Source organism: Mercenaria mercenaria, chromosome 14 (genome assembly GCF_021730395.1).
Source record: "Mercenaria mercenaria strain notata chromosome 14, MADL_Memer_1, whole genome shotgun sequence".
In the NCBI taxonomy this organism is placed as follows: Eukaryota; Metazoa; Mollusca; class Bivalvia; order Venerida; family Veneridae; genus Mercenaria; species Mercenaria mercenaria.
In genome coordinates, this window is record NC_069374.1 from 74,856,363 (window position 1) to 74,871,566 (window position 15,204).

At 35.6% G+C, this 15,204-nt stretch overlaps 1 protein-coding gene across 2 annotated transcripts in view; it reads right to left on the reverse strand.

Annotated features, from left to right (window-relative positions):
• The window catches only part of LOC123527717 (uncharacterized), a 236,941-nt gene that overhangs the window by 147,221 nt on the left and 74,516 nt on the right, over window positions 1-15,204 (reverse strand). The window lies entirely within an intron of this gene.

Consider the following 15,204-nt stretch of genomic DNA (forward strand, 5'->3'; position numbering starts at 1 on the left):
TATATCACACAAGAGGGTGCATTACACATGGATATCTCTACCTGTCAACATTCATCCATGGAAGGATACACCCCATCCTAATAACCTGGTTTTCTTTAATTATTACACCATTCATAACAGGAAAATAAAAGACACATCATGTGAACTTTTTTATCTTTTTAGTCAGCTTGAACCTGTAAAAATCCCAGATAGACATAAATTACATTAACAAGAGCACCGCCTTGCGGGTGCTGACGCTCATCTGATTTTTTTTGTATAATAGAAATATTGTCCTACCCATGATTTTCTAAGTCTAAAAAGGGCCATCATTCTTGCAAAAAGCAGGATAGAGTTATGTTTCTTGATGTACAGTGTCCACTTATGATGGTGAAAAACTGTTGCAAGTTTTAAAGCAATAGCTTTGATAGTTTATGAGAAAAGTTGACTTAAACATAATATTCAACCAAGAAAATGATTTTTCTAAGTCCAAAAGGGGCAATAATTATTGCAAAAAGCAGGATGGAGTTATGTTGCTTGCTTTACAGGGTCAGCTTATGATGGTGAACAACAGTTGCAAGTTTTAAAGCAATAGTTTTGATGGTTTAAGAGAAAAAGTTGACCTAAACATAAAACTTAACCAAGAAATCTGATATTTTCTAAGTCCAAAAGGGGCCATCATTCTTGCAAAAAGCAGGATGGAGTTATGTTTCTTGCTGTACAGGGTCCACTTATGATGGTGAAAAACTGTTGCAAGTTTTAAACCAATAGCTTTGATAGTTTAGGATAAAAGTTGACCTAAACATAAAATTTAACCAAGAAAACTGATTTTCTAAGTCCAAAAGGGGCAATAATTCTTGCAAAAAGCAAGATGGAGTTATGTTTCTTGATGTACAGGGTCTGCTTATGATGGTGAACAAGTATTCCAAGTTTCAAAGCAATAGCTTTGATAGTTTAGGAGAAAAGTTGACCTAAACATAAAACTTAACCAAGAAATCTGATATTTTCTAAGTACAAAAGGGGCCATAAATCTTGCAAAATGCAAGATGGAGTTATGTTTCTTGCTATACAGGGTCAGCTTATGATGGTGAACAAGTATTCCAAGTTTCAAAGCAATAGCTTTGATAGTTTAGGAGAAAAGCTGACCTAAACATAAAACTTAACCAAGCAACACCGACGCAGACGCCGACGCCGACAACCGCTCAAGTGATGACAATAACTCATCATTTTTTTTCAAAAAATCAGATGAGCTAAAAAGGTAATACCCATTTTTTGTCACAAGATACAATGAAATGTTTGAAGATGTTGATTAGGCCTAAAAAAAAAATTCTTTGTTTCCGGTAACATGCTCAAAAAAATTAGGGTAGGCAGGTTGGAAATTTTTTTTTTTTTGAATATTTTTTTATTAAGGGAGACTTTTTGGAAATTATTTTTGTGTCAAAAAAAGAATGTAAATAAGAGGGTAATGCCTTCAGAGCATCAGTAAGTTGATTTCCAACATCACTGGACATGTTAAAAGCATAAAAAGTGCAGTTTTGCAACTTTTTATTAAAAAGTTGAAAAAAATATTCTCCAAGGCCATAAAAACATTTAGGGTTGGGCCAAAAAATTAGGGTAGGTCGGGATACCGGAAACAAACAATTTTTTTTTTACGCCTTATTACGTCACGACATCTGGCAATCTATAATTAGTGGTTTTTTTTTCACATACTTATAGCTATATTTCAAATATTTAACAAATTTTCATTCAAAAATTGGTAAAAAAAATATATAATACAAGAGCTGTCAGAGGACTGCGTGGGCATGCAGCTGCCTGTTTTCATGTCCCTTGCCTTTTTTCATCAAAATTGTAACACTGCATAAACGAAATACTTTAATATACTGTGACCATTAAATGATCATGTACAGTGCAAGAAGAAATTATCTCAATTTCTTTTCAATATTTTATTTTATTAATGCCCAACATTTCACATGGGGTATTTAGATGTACTTATTACAAAGTTATGTCAAACTTCTCTATTCTAGTCACTGTTAATCAGCTGGTCAAAGTTTACATGATTCCAGTATTTTTACTCAGTTAATCAACTGTATTTGAGTTTAATCTTTTCCAGTCATTTGATAATCAGTTGTGTTTAAATTTTCCCTTTTCCAGTAATCCTTAATCACCTGTGTCCAGTCATTGTTAATCACATGTGTCAAAACATTCTCCTCGCCAGTCATTATAAATCAGCTGTGTTTTTCCCTATTCCAGTCATTATTAATCACTTGTATCCAAACTTTCTCCTCGCAAGTCATTATAAATCAGCTGTGATTTTCCCTATTCCAGTCATTGTTAATCAACTGTGTTTTTCCCCTATTCCAGTCATTGTTAATCAGCTGTGTTTTCCCCTATTCCAGACATTGTTAATCAGCTGTGTTTTTCCCTATTCCAGACATTGTTAATCAGCTGTGTTTTCCCCTATTCCACTGTTAATCAGCTGTGTTTTCCCCTATTCCAGTCATTGTTAATCAGCTGTGTTTTCCCCTATTCCACTGTTAATCAGCTGTGTTTTCCCCTATTCCAGTCATTGTTAATCAGCTGTGTTTTCCCCTATTCCAGACATTGTTAATCAGCTGTGTTTTCCCCTATTCCAGTCATTGTTAATCAGCTGTGTTTTCCCCTATTCCAGTCATTGTTAATCAGCTGTGTTTTCCCTATTCCAGTCATTGTTAATCAGCTGTGTTTTCCCCTATTCCAGTCATTGTTAATCAGCTGTGTTTCCCCTATTCCAGTCATTGTTAATCAGCTGTGATTTTCCCTATTCCAGTCATTGTTAATCAGCTGTGTTTTCCCTATTCCAGTCATTGTTAATCAGCTGTGTTTTCCCCTATTCCAGTCATTGTTAATCAGCTGTGTTTCCCCTATTCCAGTCACTGTTAATCAGCTGTGTTTTCCCCTATTCCAGTCATTGTTAATCAGCTGTGTTTTCCCCTATTCCAGTCATTGTTAATCAGCTGTGTTTTCCCTATTCCAGTCATTGTTAATCAGCTGTGTTTTCCCTATTCCAGTCATTGTTAATCAGCTGTGTTTTCCCCTATTCCAGTCATTGTTAATCAGCTGTGTTTTCCCTATTCCAGTCATTGTTAATCAGCTGTGTTTTCCCCTATTCCAGTCATTGTTAATCAGCTGTGTTTTCCCCTATTCCAGTCATTGTTAATCAGCTGTGTTTTCCCCTATTCCAGTCATTGTTAATCAGCTGTGTTTTCCCCATTCCAGTCATTGTTAATCAGCTGTGTTTTCCCTATTCCAGTCATTGTTAATCAGCTGTGTTTTCCCCTATTCCAGTCATTGTTAATCAGCTGTGTTTTCCCTATTCCAGTCATTGTTAATCAGCTGTGTTTTCCCCTATTCCAGTCATTGTTAATCAGCTGTGTTTTCCCTATTCCAGACATTGTTAATCAGCTGTATTTTCCCCTATTCCAGTCATTGTTAATCAGCTGTGTTTTCCCCTATTCCAGACATTGTTAATCAGCTGTGTTTTCCCATATTCCAGTCATTGTTAATCAGCTGTGTTTTCCCCTATTCCAGTCATTGTTAATCAGCTGTGTTTTCCCCTATTCCAGTCATTGTTAATCAGCTGTATTTTCCCCTATTCCAGTCATTGTTAATCAGCTGTGTTTTCCCCTATTCCAGTCATTGTTAATCAGCTGTGTTTTCCCCTATTCCAGTCATTGTTAATCAGCTGTATTTTCCCCTATTCCAGTCATTGTTAATCAGCTGTGTTTTCCCATATTCCAGACATTGTTAATCAGCTGTGTTTCCCCTATTCCAGTCATTGTTAATCAGCTGTGTTTTCCCCTATTCCAGTCATTGTTAATCAGCTGTGTTTCCCCTATTCCAGACATTGTTAATCAGCTGTGTTTTCCCCTATTCCAGTCATTGTTAATCAGCTGTGTTTTCCCCTATTCCAGTCATTGTTAATCAGCTGTGTTTTTCCCTATTCCAGACATTGTTAATCAGCTGTGTTTTTCCCCTATTCCAGACATTGTTAATCAGCTGTATTTTCCCATATTCCAGTCATTGTTAATAAGCTGTGTTTTTCCCTATTCCAGTCATTGTTAATCAGCTGTGTTTTCCCCTATTTCAGTCATTGTTAATCAGCTGTATTTTCCCCTATTCCAGACATTGTTAATCAGCTGTGTTTTCCCCTATTCCAGACATTGTTCATCAGCTGTTTTTTTCCCTATTCCAGTCATTATAAATCAGCTGTGATTTTCCCTATTCCAGTCATTGTTAATCAGCTGTGTTTTCCCCTATTTCAGTCATTGTTAATCAGCTGTATTTTCCCCTATTCCAGACATTGTTAATCAGCTGTGTTTTCCCCTATTCCAGACATTGTTAATCAGCTGTGTTTTTCCCTATTCCAGTCATTATAAATCAGCTGTGATTTTCCCTATTCCAGTCATTGTTAATCAACTGTGTTTTCCCCCTATTCCAGACATTGTTAATCAGCTGTGTTTTCCCCTATTCCAGACATTGTTAATCAGCTGTGTTTTCCCCTATTTCAGTCATTGTTAATCAGCTGTATTTTCCCCTATTCCAGACATTGTTAATCAGCTGTGTTTTCCCCTATTCCAGACATTGTTAATCAGCTGTGTTTTTCCCTATTCCAGTCATTATAAATCAGCTGTGATTTTCCCTATTCCAGTCATTGTTAATCAACTGTGTTTTCCCCTATTCCAGTCATTGTTAATCAGCTGTGTTTTCCCCTATTCCAGTCATTGTTAATCAGCTGTGTTTTTCCCTATTCCAGTCATTGTTAATCAACTGTGTTTTCCCCTATTCCAGTCATTGTTAATCAGCTGTGTTTTCCCCTATTCCAGTCATTGTTAATCAGCTGTGTTTTTCCCTATTCCAGTCATTGTTAATCAGCTGTGTTTTTCCCCTATTCCAGACATTGTTAATCAGCTGTGTTTTCCCTATTCCAGACATTGTTAATCAGCTGTGTTTTTCCCTATTCCAGTCATTGTTAATCAGCTGTGTTTTTCCCTATTCCAGTCATTGTTAATCAGCTGTGTTTTTCCCTACTCCAGACATTGTTAATAAGCTGTGTTTTCCCTATTCCAGTCATTGTTAATAAGCTGTGTTTTTCCCTATTCCAGTCATTGTTAATCAGCTGTGTTTTTCCCTACTCCAGACATTGTTAATCAGCTGTGTTTTCCCCTATTCCAGTCATTGTTAATCAGCTGTGTTTTCCCATATTCCAGACATTGTTAATCAGCTGTGTTTTTCCCTACTCCAGACATTGTTAATAAGCTGTGTTTTCCCTATTCCAGTCATTGTTAATCAGCTGTGTTTTCCCCTATTCCAGACATTGTTAATCAGCTGTGTTTTCCCATATTCCAGTCATTGTTAATCAGCTGTGTTTTCCCATATTCCAGTCATTTTTAATCAGCTGTGTTTTCCCTATTCCAGACATTGTTAATCAGCTGTGTTTTCCCTATTCCAGTCATTGTTAATCAGCTGTATTTTCCCATATTCCAGTCATTGTTAATAAGATGTGTTTTCCCCTATTCCAGTCATTGTTAATCAGCTGTGTTTTCCCTATTCCAGTCATTGTTAATCAGCTGTGTTTTCCCTATTCCAGTCATTGTTAATCAGCTGTGTTTTCCCCTATTCCAGTCATTGTTAATCAGCTGTGTTTTCCCCTATTCCAGTCATTGTTAATCAGCTGTGTTTTCCCATATTCCAGACATTGTTAATCAGCTGTGTTTTTCCCTACTCCAGACATTGTTAATCAGCTGTGTTTTCCCTATTCCAGTCATTGTTAATCAGCTGTGTTTTTCCCTATTCCAGTCATTGTTAATCAGCTGTGTCAAAGTTTTTTTCTTTTCCAGTAATTGTTAATTACATGTCTAAGTTTTCTCTATTTATATCAAACCAGATTTCTATAGCACCCTTTTCATGATAAACATGTTCAGGTGCTTTACATAGCAGTTATTCCATGTATTGTTAATCACGTTTCAAAGTTTTCTCTTTTCCTGTCACTGTTAATCTGCTGTGATTATCTCTATTCCAGTCTTTGTTAATCAACTGTGTCAATTTTTTCTCTTTTCCAGTCACTGTTAATCAACTGTGTTTATCTCCATTCCAGAAATTGTGTCAATGGTTTCTCTTTTCCAATCACTGTTCATCAACTGTGTTTATCTCTTTTCCAGTAACTGTTAGTCACATGTGTAAAAGCTTTCTCTTTTCCACTCACTGTTAATCAACTGTGTTTATCTCCATTCCAGAAATTGTGTCAAAGGTTTCTCGTTTCCAGTCATTGTTAAGCAACTGCATTTATCTCCATTCCAGAAATTGTGTCTCCAGTCATTGTTTATGCACTTTTCTCTACTCCAGTCATTGTTTATCGGCTGTGTTTTTCTCTATTCCAGTAATTGTTAGTCACCTGTGTTGAAGTTTTCTCCATTCCAGTAAATGTAAATCAGCTGTATTTAAGTTTGCTCTTTTCAAGTCATTGTAGGTCAGTTGTGTTAAATTTTTCACTATTCCAAGGAACACACCTCCAGATAAACATTAAAATTTCAGATAAACAGATAAACAATTGATCTGAGATATCAAAACTGATAAACCTGAATTGCTGACATAGATATTTTAATGTGTGTTATATATATAACATGGTTAAATTCCTTCTATTTTACATCAAAATCTATGCTTTTGCGAGTTTCTACAAACATGCATTTTATTGATTTTTTAAAAGAGTCGTTTTTATAGAATTAAAAGTTCCTAAAATGTAGAGAATTGCTTTATATCTTCTTTTTTATTTCAATACTTACCACTGAAACCATTTTCTAAATTTCTAAAAATTTGACATAAACCTGGAGGTGTGTAGCTTTAAACCATTATGTCAAAAAGTTCTCTATTCCAGATATTTAATCTTTTTCTTCTGCATCTGTGCAAAAGTCGGTGAAGTTAAACCAGGCTAAGCCACAGTTAACTGCAAAAGGTAATTGCCATTTTTTTTTAATTAGCATATTTCATAAAACAGATTTCTTTGATCTAGTTTTTTTAATTAGTACAACTAAATACATCATTCTAATATCGGCTTTGAGCCTCAAAAAAATGAAAATAATATTTTATATTGTTTTTTTTTATGTTTTGGTGCTATTTTGAATATAGAAATATTAACAATATAATTTCTAATGAAATATTGCGAAATACTGAAAAATATTGAAGAACGATAATACTCATTTTCATAGCATTTATTTTTTGACTATTGTGAAACATTCGTTTGTAATTGCTCTGTAGTCAGAGATATTTTTTCTATATTTTTCACTGGTTCTCTGGAACAATTGTAGTATGTTAGTATTCTTGGGCATGCATGACCAGTATCATTAGAAGATACAGAGCACAGCACGCTGCGGGTGCCATCACTTGCTGCAGGTGCTGGGCAATATGTAAAAGAGTTATAGTTTGGTCTTTTTCTGATCTTATCGAAGACACAAACATTTGAAGTTCAAGGCATAGTAGATCAAGAAAGGAATTAAACATACAAGGCATGCAGAAAGTGTATCCCAAACTGGACTCATGCTAGGGGATTTTATACTCGCATTATATTTTTACACTATTGCAAAACTTAAAATTTTGATAAGTGGAGGTGCACAACTTCAAATTCTGATAAACTGAAATTGTTAAATATCAGGACTCAAGATTATTTCTTTGTTTTTCTATTAACTTCTATTTTTCTAAACAAAAGGTCAAGGTCACTAGGGGTCCAGGACTCACCATGAGGATGTAAAATTAGTTTCTAAATCATCCTACAAGGTTTAAAAGAAATATATGAAAAGTTTTTTTTAGTTATTCCCAATTGCTGACGCCGTAGTCATCGCTGCCGCCAGAATTTGGATTGCTTAGTTACGCTTCCACTACAAGTGGGTGAGACAAGAACAACTAAGAAAAACTGATTTTCTATGTAAAAAATTCTGACAAAATGCAAGAGAGAACTAGAAAATGCTTTTGTAAAAAAGCGCATGTCTCCCCCAATGCAAAGTCCTATAGGCAAGAAGTCAATAGGGGTCAGGAGCGGAAGTCAAAGAGACACTGATGGTTGGCTGCAATAGGGATCATCTACTTGGCATGTCCAGTCATCCTGCTAAATTTCAACACTCGTGGCCTAGTGGTTCTCAAGTCACTGTTCAGGCTCCTGTGACCCTGACCTTTGATCAAGTGACCTCAAAATAAATAGGGGTCATGTACCCTGCATGTCCAATCATCCTATTAAGTTTCAACATTGTAGGTCAAGTGGTTCTCAAGTTATTTCCAAAAAATGATCTTACATGAACAGGCCACTGTGACCTTGACCTTTAATAGACTGACCCCAAAATCAATAGGGTTCATCTACTCTCCATGTTCAATCATCCTATGAAGTTTCAACATTCTGGGTCAAGTGGTTCTCAAGTTATTGATCGGAACTGGTTATCAATGTTCAGACCCCTGTGACCTTGACCTTTAACGGAGTGACCCCAAAAACAATAAGGGTCATTTACTCTGCATGAAAATCATCCTATGAAGTTTCAATACTCTGGGTCGAGAGGTTCTCAAGTTATTGATTGGAAATGGTTTTCCATGTTCAGGCCCCTGTGGCCTTGACTTTTAACAGAGTGACCCTAAAATCGTTAGGGTTCATCTACTCTGCATGACCAATCATCCTACGAAGTTTCATCATTCCGGGTCAAGTGGTTCTCAAGTTACTGACCGGAAATGGTTTTCAATGTGCGGGCCCCTGTGACCTTGACCATTCACAGAGTGACCCCAAAATCGTTAGGGGTCATCTACTCTTTATGACCAACCATCCTATTAAGTTTCAACATTCTGGGTCAAGTGGTTCTCAAGTTACTGACCGGAAATGGTTTTCAATGTTAAGGCCCCTGTGACCTTGACCTTTAATGGAGTGACCCCAAAATCAATAGAGGTCATCTACTTTGCATGTACAATCATCCTATGAAGTTTCAACATTCTGGGTCAAGTGGTTCTCTAGTTATTGATCAGAAATGGTTTTCAATGTTCAGGCCCCTGTGACCTTGACCTTTGACAGAGTAATCCCATAATCAATAAGAGTCATCTACTCTTTATGACCAATCATCCTATCAAGTTTCAACATTCTGGGTCAGGTGGTTCTCTAGTTATTGATTGGAAATTGTTTTCAATGTTCAGGCCCCTGTGACCTTGACCTTTGACGGAGTGACCCCAAAATCAATAGGGGTCATTTACTCTTCATGACCAATCATCCTATGAAGTTTCAACATTCTGGGTCAAGTGGTTCTCTAGCTATTGATCGGAACTGGTTTTCAATGTTCAGGCCCCTGTGACCTTGAACTTTGACGGAGTGACCCCAAAATCAATAGGGGTCATCTACTCTTCATGACCAATCATCCTATGAAGTTTCAACATTCTGGGTCAAGTGGTTCTCTAGTTATTGATCGGAAATGGTTTTCAATGTTCAGGCCCCTGTGACCTTGACTTTTGATGGAGTGACCCCAAAAACAATAGGGGTCGTCTCCTCCAGCAGCCCTACAACCCTATGAAGTTTGAAGGTTCTAGGTCAAATGGTTCTCCAGTTATTGCTCGGAAATGAAGTGTGACGTACGGACGGACGGACGGACAGGGCAAAAACAATATGTCTCCTGGGGGAGACATAATTACTTTAAATTTGACACCCAAAGAAATAAAAACAGCATCAATATGTGGACATTATTGCATGGGAACTGCAATATGTTAGCAACACATTCTACTATCATGTTAAATAACAAAAGTGATACTGTTAATTTAAAAAATAAGACTTAATTACCAACATACTTCTTGTTGTCTCTCATTCTAATTATAAACAAATGACACTCAGTCATTTTGTGTATATAATAAACAGTATATAATAGTTTTTATCATTAAAGTTCCATAAGGCTTTAAATTTTCTTTTTTAAAAAAATAGGAAGCATCCCTGTCCAATTAGATGTTGTGTATAACTATATGGTTAGACAGTAACTTCTTTCATTACTGCACATGAACTTAATATACAGCAGGAGTCATAAAGGGAGGTAATCAAGATTAATGGTATCATTGAAATTTTCTACTATGTTAATTGATATTAAAACAATTGACAAATATTGAAGGAAACATAATAATTATATCACTAATTTTAAGAATAACAGGAAATTAATGAATTTTATGCTCAAAACAAAAATGTTGCAGCCACATCACAAACAACTGCATCATGAGCCTTTAATAAGATTTTTATTTTTGACTTGGCTATTCCACTCTTTAAATTTTTTTCATTCTATATATTAGTTTCTTACAAGTGAAAAATGTTTGATAATTTTTGCTGAGAAAATACTAGATAAAATTCACTCAAATATTTCGATAATTCACTGAAAAACATGTAATAAAAACCTAAGAATGAGATTAACACTTAAAATAAAGATGAAAATTTTACCCTAAAATAACAGCCAAAAAATTTGACCAATAATAATTAAATTTTCACTGTAAGCATCTTATAACAAAAAAAAAAAAAAAACAACAACCCCCCCCCCCCCCCCCCCCCCCCCCCCAAAAAAAAAAACAGTCGTGTAAATCATTGATAGAAATGAAATTTTATACTTTAATACACAATACTTCTATTTAATAAATTTTAACAAAACATTTCAAAATCCTACCTGTATTTATCTCTACACTTGTCTCCTATTTCCCCGACAGGCCTAAGACAGTAGATACACTATAAGCTTGCTAATGCTACCTTTTTAAGAGTGAGACACCTGGTTACCTGGTTTTATCATGAGAAGAAACTGTCTTTGATTGGCAGAATGACTGAATTTAGTGAGCTTCCAGCTTTTACATGATTGGTATTTTATGTCTAGGATTTCATGTTGAACTAGAACTGTCATAGGAGTGACGAATAATACCCCCACAATATGGTCTTGTCATAGAAGTATGGCAACCATAAGAAAGGAATGGTCTCGTAAAAAATTAGTCGTTGACAAATATGTGAAAAATTTTTGGTTTGTAGCCAATGTCAAAGTCGAACTTGTCCTGTATTTGATAATGTTACACCTGTGTACCAAAAATTATTTAAATTTGTCAAACCTTTCATGAGTTATTGTCCAGAAACCATTTAAACCCACGGACCGACAGACAAGCTCACTCCTATATAACTAGGAGTGTGAGGGTGGGGAAGTAATGGCGATACTAAACAGTTTTAACTTTAACTCTTTATTTTGTGTTTATAGCTTGACTATTCGAAGATTAGTGAGAGTGATTCTTCTCTGCACAGTGCATGTTGTCACTGTCAAACCTTGATTATACTTTTGATGCAAATATTGTTCATATATCATGAGTAACAATTGCATGTGGATTTGAACTATGCACAAGGCTTCCTCGTCATCAAACCTACTGCAATAATCAAATTAGATAACACTTGGTTGAATTTAATACAAATTCTAACAGGACCAGCAAATAACCTACATACATGTAGAGCAAAATCTATCTCGGGTTATTGTGCAATAAACCACTCGCGTGCAATGACATCATTCGATCCAGGTGCGTAGCACGGTCGTAAAAAGTAGTTACCATTTTCTCTAACACTGTTGATACTAGTATGTCGTGTTAGAATCAAAACTAGAGCTATCACTAAAGGTGATGAATGTACCCCCCGCATGCACTGACACAGTACATTGAATTTGACACATACAAGACTGCATAATTATGTGGACTGTATGTATACAGTACAGTAGCAAAAAACAAAGTCCCATAACTATGTAGAATATTTATCTAAAAGAATGTAACATGCACCATGCACAACTAGGGTTGGTACTGATCACTTGTGTGAAGTTTCATTAAATTGTGTGCAAAGGATTTGGTAGATTAGGCATGCACAAGATTGCATATGCAGGCTGTATGTACATAGTATGTTAACAAGAAACAAAGTCCCATAACTCTGCAATTTTTGTCGCTAAAAGAACCTAACATGACCCATGCACAACTACTGTTGTTAACTGATCAGTTGTGTGAAGTTTCATTAGATTGTGTCAAGGAGATGAGAGAGATGGTACCACAGATTGTGGTCTATGTATATAGTATAGTAACAAAAAACAAAAAGTCCCATAACTCTGCAAATTTTTTTTCTGAAAGAACCTAACATGCCCCATGCACAACTACTGTTGTTACTGATCAGTTGTGTGAAGTTTCATTAAATTGTGTCAAGGGGATGAGGAGAGATGGTGCGCACAAGATTGTGTCTATGTATATAGTATAGTAACAAAAAAACAAAGTCCCATAACTCTGCAAAATTTTTTTCTAAAAGAACCTAACATGCCCCATGCACAACTACTGTTGGTACTGATCACTTGTGTGAAGTTTCATTAAATTGTGTCAAGGGGATGAAGAGAGATGGTGCGCACAAGATTGTGTCTATGTATATAGTATAGTAACAAAAAAATACTCATCAAAAATATCATAGAATAACCCGAGTGTTTCGTTCTTATGCGAAACAATATATCACTCAGGCCTACGGCCTTCCTGATATATTCTTAATTATAATTATCTATGAACAAACGCTACACGTGTTGTTGTTGATTTTTCTTATTTGATATATTCTTACGCATAAGAACTCAAAACACGGGTTATTCTATGATAAACCATGTTTGGGAACTTATTATTTCTTAATTATAGCACTTTCTGGACTCTGAAACCACCTACTGTGAAATCATTAATATTCGTGGGGGACTGATTTTCAGGGATTTCGTGGTAGAGTCAATCCAAGAAATTAAATCCCAATGAATAAGTAAAATCCCCATTCATTTTATGTCCAAAAGTTGAAATCCACGGATTCATATCCCCATGAAATTGCTGTTTTTACTTAAACCAAGAAAATTCATGCCCACGAAATTTAATGATTTTACAGTATATCTCAGTATACCAACTATGTTGTTTTAGATTGAAACTTCTGACACTGCTTCCCAGTCACAAAGCCAACTGAAATAAGTAAGATAGATAACTGTTGGTTTAATTCAATAAAAATTATGACTCTTTTTCGACCAAGAAAATTTAGTTAAAGTTTCAGTTACACAATAATGTCTTGCCAAAGTTACAGCCCTTGCTCAATTTTAGAAAAGTCAAGAATGCTGACTTTTGAACCGCTCTTGTTCATATAATATTATCTGGAGATTTTACAGAGAAAAGTGGAAGAATACCAGTGAAAAAATAATTCACACATCTTGTTAGTAAAATGTAGTGCAAATCTACAAATCTCAAAAAATCTTTCAAGTTTTTCTTACATGAACACTATATAATTATGACATAATCATTTTGTGTATCATAGTTACCTGGGCATTGGTAAAAACAGACAATTTCGTTTCTTTAACATGTAAGATCAAAATTTTAATTACTGGTACTGATGATAATGAGGTTTTTTACCTGTAACTTTTTTATTTCTGCAAATTGAAATCAATGGTCGGTATCAAAATAAAGCTTAACTTTTGCTGAAAACTTTATATAATTCAAATTTATATTTAGTAAGCAAACTCACACGAAGTGAGGGCCTGAATGGGGTATGTAAAAAGGGGACTTTATGAACGTTGACTGATGATAAATTCGAACCCTTTGTCATTTACAAAATTTTCTTGGTATTATTATATTGAAACTTTCCCCAAAAAGCTGCAACAGTCATTCCTGATCATGTAATGAAAAGTTGACAAATGTCAGGCCTTCATGTTTCGACAGTGAGCATGCGCAAAAAAATACCCCCTTCCCCGAGTAATTTTGAATAAATTTTTTTTATAAAAATTATAATTAAGTCCATTATTTATACAGAATATTTACCAATTAATGTTATTAGTTTACACCAGTTTGTGTTGTAAGTGAAACTATTAGATGTGTGTTCATTTTTATAAATTAACCGATTGCATACAAATTTCCAAGTGTTCGACTTTATCATCTGTCCGGGTTTATCATCAGTACCAGTATCTTTCACTTGATCAGTAGCCATTACAACATTCAAGAAATAAAAAAAAACAACAGAAATATGATCATATTTTTTACAGCCTGACTCCAATTACCAATTATCTAACTATTATGTATTTCCTTAAATTTTAGTTAAAATTTATGAACTTGATCTGTATTACTAGCAGGTAATTGATCCTGGTGTAGATTTTAAGTAATTTTATTGGAATTTTAATCCTTACCCTGCTATATTTCTATAATGGACTTTCAATTTGGACAGTACCACTTAATATTCAAAGGGGTTTTCACTGAAAATTTACTGACTGAATAGCGAACAGTGCAGACCATGACTGCACGGATGTGCAGGCTGATCTTGGTCTGCTCTGGTCGCAAAGGCAGATTAATCATCTGCAGCCAGCAGGCTAAGGGTTAAGCAAGGGAAGTAATTACTGTCAAAGCATTAATTTTCGTGGTGCACTCGTGGATTTCGTAATTAAGCCAAAAAAGGAAATTAAATCTTAACAAAGCAATAAAATTCTCAAAGGTCAAAATCCACAATTTTATATCCCAAACAGCCTTTGGAATTCAGGTTTTTTTAATATATCAGACAATACCATTGGTACGATACATAAGGCTGAAGAACTCTACATTAAGTTTTGTTTGTCTTGTTTTGTTGTGTCTTAATGTCATACCGACACAATAACAGGTCATATGGGGACTTTCTGGCTTTTGATGGTGAAGGAAGAAGCCCAGGCATCCATCCGTGCATTATTTCATCATAGACAGGCCCGTGGACCTATCACAAGCCAGCTAGGTGGCTTCCACACATGAAGTCAACACCCCGAACAAGACTTGATCCCTTATCCGTGAAGGGAAAGTGATGCAAAGTCAGGGATCTTAACCACTCTGCCATGGAGGCCCCCTCTACATGAAGCAGTATAATCTTTCATCATTTTTAAAATATCCTGAGCTATTTGAGCCGTGCCATGAGAAAACCAACATAGTGGGTGTGCGACCAGCATGGATCCAGACCAGCCTGCGCATCCGCGCAGTCTGGTCAGGCTCCATGCTGTTTGCTTTTAAAGCCTATTGGAATTGGAGAAACTGTTAGCGAACAGCATGGATCCTGACCAGACTGCGCGGATGCGCAGGCTGGTCTGGATCCATGCTGGTCGCAAAGCCACTATGTTGGTTTTCTCATGGCACGGCTCATTTATCATCAAGCATTTTATAAATAATTTTGAAGCATTTATATAGTTT